Source organism: Capsicum annuum, chromosome 2 (genome assembly GCF_002878395.1).
Source record: "Capsicum annuum cultivar UCD-10X-F1 chromosome 2, UCD10Xv1.1, whole genome shotgun sequence".
Lineage (NCBI taxonomy): Eukaryota > Viridiplantae > Streptophyta > Magnoliopsida > Solanales > Solanaceae > Capsicum > Capsicum annuum.
Window position 1 is genome coordinate 50,338,652 of NC_061112.1, and position 3,968 is coordinate 50,342,619.

General features: G+C 37.1%; 1 non-coding gene across 1 annotated transcript; it reads right to left on the reverse strand.

Moving 5' to 3' along the window:
• Nucleotides 1-2,133: 2,133 nt before the first annotated feature.
• Nucleotides 2,134-2,241, reverse strand: LOC124896398. Its single transcript, XR_007052760.1, has one exon. It is a non-coding gene; the product is annotated as a small nucleolar RNA R71 (small nucleolar RNA).
• Between the last annotated feature and the right edge of the window lie 1,727 nt (nt 2,242-3,968).

The window sequence follows — 3,968 nt, forward strand, 5'->3', positions numbered from 1 at the left end:
ATGAGCTAATGGACATGATTAGTAATGCAGGATGGATTTATGATGTATTTTGGTTCAATTGGATGCACAATGGGAAACACATGATGATTGACGCTTTGAGTTGATTATTTGGAGTATTGCGGACATTGGAAGAAGTCAAAAAGTATGTTTGGAAAGTTGGATTTGGTAACGGAGCAGCAAGTTGAAAGGAATGGAATTTTTGCCTGAAAAAAATATGTGGAGACAAATTCCAGATGAGGCATACGATTTGTATGCATCGCATACCCTAATTCAGGGGTCCCAACACTTAACGTGAATTCTAAAGATAAATTCCAGTGGGAGCATTCGATTTGCATGTATCATCTGCTCCATTTCAGGGGTTCCATGCCTTAGAGAAATTTCAGAACCTTAATTCCAGTAAGAGTGTGCGAATAGCGTGCTCCACTACTATGGACAATAGCGTGTGACCATGCTCTACTACTACAAAATGCATCATGTGATGCACGCTCCAGTGCTATAAAGTACATCATGCAACCATGATCCATTCCACCCAGGCAAATTTTGTCCTAGTATATAAGGAACACGTGATCATAATTTCGAAGACTTTTTGGCATGTACAGCAGCGGCGGAAAAGCATAAAAATCTCTCCTTTAGGGTTCTTAGACGTTCATTTTGAACTTCTTCACTTCAAGATTAATTTTGGGTATGATTAAATACTTTTTTTTTATGTTGAATTCAAACATGAGTGGCTAAACACCCTCGTCCTGGGTTGAGGCCAAGAACATGATTACTCTTTGATATTTTTATCATAGTTTCTTTTTGGATTATCATATGAGTTGTTCTTAATTTCTTGAGCTTACTCTTTTGATGAGTGACCACTATTAGAATAAATTTATATTTCTATGTAAATTTGGGAGGTGAATCATAGGATAGAACGAAGAAACTAAGGAGCAAGGTTCTTATCCTTTTATGAAATAAGGAGTTTGAATTAGCATCTAGGATAGGGATATACCTAGAAGCCTTGCTTGATTCAATTGCAAGAAGATAACTTTATGAATCTAGATAAATTCTTGTATCTCTGCGGGAGCAGTAGTTGCAATATTCAATAGATAGAAAATTTGAGGTCGGGAGACCAAGATCAAACTATAAATCTTGTGAATCAACAACCCGATAACAAACTATAATGCGATAAGAAGACAGAATTATATGATTGTTAGATGTGCCTCAACCCTGAAATTCTCATCATTACTGTTTACAATCGTTATTTGCTTGTTATTATCAAAAATTGCTATTTCTTATTTATTTATAATTTTTTTCATAATTTTACAATCATCTTGATACTTTACAACACTTAATACCTCTTTGTCTAAAACTAAAAGTAGTTAAATTGCTAGTTGCTTAATCCTCGTGGGAAAGATATCTGACTGTCTAAGTCACTATATTACTTGTACGATCACATGCACTTGCGTGTGCGTTTGAGCCGCAATAAGTTTTTGGAACCGTTGTCGGGGATTAATATAATTACTACTTTGCTAAATTTTTGGTTTTTGATGATAAGTTTAAGTGTTAACGACTTGATCTTAGCGACTGAATTTTTGCAGGATTAGCTGACTACAGGACTGGCGAGAGATAAAAAGTTGGTAGAGCCTTTTGCAGAACCAGAATTGATATTTCAACAAAGGCGAAGAGCTCAATATCCTATTCAACAGGTTTAAATGGCTCATCCAGTTGATCCAAATGCCAAAAATATCCCAACTTCAGTTATCCCAGTTATTCCTGCTCAACCAGTTGCTAGACCTGTTCGTGAGGTAGCAATCTCACTCACGAACCATGCTACTAAAAGTATTTGCAAGCTCGAGCCAGGTGGCCGATTTGAATTGAAGTAGAATATGGTGTAATTGCTAAATTCAGTGGGGTTTTTTTGGCCTTTCACTTCAAGACCCACAGCAGCACGTATAGACCTTTCTAGAAATTAGCGATACTTACATTCTTGCTGGGGTGAGTACTGATTATGTTAGATTTATACTCTTCTATTTTTCTTTAATTGGGAAAGCAAATAGATGGTTATATGCTGAACCACCACTCTCCATCACTTCTTGGGAAGATCTAGCTCGAAAGTTCCTTATTCAATTCTTTCTATTTGGAAAGACTGCACGTCTGAAAAGTAAGATTTCTGAGTTTTAGATAGAAAGAAGAAGAGAATCCCTACCAAGATTGGGAGAGATTTAAAAGTATGCCAAAAAATTTCCCTCACCATTATTAGTCTAATGACGTCCTTGTTCATACTTTCATTGAAGGGTTAGAGCCAAATACCAATATTCTCTTGGATTCAGCAGCAGGTGGGAAACCTCTTGAGAAGACTTATGACAAATTATACACACTGTTGAATCATATTTCACAAGGGAATCCTGAATGGCATGCTGACTCGAGGAGTGCTCCTAAGAATGTTGCAGGGGTATTAGAGGTTGACCTATTCGCTACTATTAGCTCATATTACAACAATGCAAAATCACATGCTTACTCAGCTTAATAGCATGATGTTGGGGGTTCCACAAGCAGCAGATAAAACTAATGCAACCCAACAAGTGAATTCTTAGTGTAAGGTTTGTGGAAGTAGTGAGCACACAACAGATTCTTGTACAACTAAGCTAGATTCTGTTAATTATGTAGGAAATGTGAACCGTCAGGGATAACAGAATTTTGGTAATACATATAACCAACTAGAGGAACCATCCCAATTTCTCATATGGTGGAAATTAGGAACAAAACAATAATCAGTATAAGGGGCCAGTGCAACAAAATTAATAGCAGTTTCAGAATAATCATGCTGCTACTCAAGCAAGTAATATGGAGAAGATGATGAAGCATCTCTTAGCTAATCAAGCACAGTTTGCAGCAGAGTTGAAGAGTCAAAATTTGGAGTTGTAACTTAGACAGATTGTAGGAGCACAAAACACAAAACCTCATGGTGGCTTACCTAGTGATACAGAGATAAATCTAAAGTAGGTAAATATAGTTATAACAAGGAGTAGGTTGCAGTTAAAAGAGTCAGTACCTGAGCAGGTTAGTCCCACAAGCACTGATAAGGATCCTAAAGCTAATAAGGAGAAAGGGGTCAGAAAAAGATGAACGTGATTAAATTCAAGTGGAGAAAAAGACTTTATCTTTACCCTTTCCTCAGAGATATAGAAAGAATCAAGAGGAGGCCAGTTATAAGAAGTTCTTGGATCTTCAAAAGAAGGTTCACGTAAATCTCCCTCTTGTTGATATTCTACAAAGTGTTCCAAAATATGCAAAATACCTGAAGGACATAGTGGAAAATAAGAACCAGTTGACAGAGTATTCTACAATTGTACTTATCAGGAGTTCACATCCAAGATACAAAACAAACTGCCCACAAAGATGAAGGATCCAGGTAGTTTTACTATGCAGATCACTATTGGGCTAGCCATCAGTGCTCGTGGATTGTGTGACTTTGGGACTAGCGTAAATCTTATGCCCATATCTTGGTATCAAAAGATGGGTCTTGGGAGTCCCAAACCCATAACCATTATGTTGCAGTTGGCTGAAAAGTCCCTTGCTAGGCTGGATGGAATTATTGAAGACTTTTTACTGCAAGTAGGATCATTGATCTTTCCTATAGACTTGGTGATTCTTGATTTTGAAGTTGATTTGGTTGTTCTATTTATTTTGGGATAACCATTCCTAAAAATAGGGTAGTCATTAATTGAAATGGTAGTAGAGAAGATAATGATGAGAGCACAAGATAAAGTAAAGGTTTTTGATGTATACAAGGCGCTAAAATTGCCTGCCATATATGAGGAGTTATCTGTTACATCTGTTATAGACCATGAGTCTGATTGTAGGATGTTGTTGTCTGATGATCCACTAGAACAAACTTTGGTGGGTCGGGATCTTTATGGAGATGTGGAGGCGATGGAATTGGTTGTAACGACCCGAGACTATCCTCTAGTCATCACACGATGCTT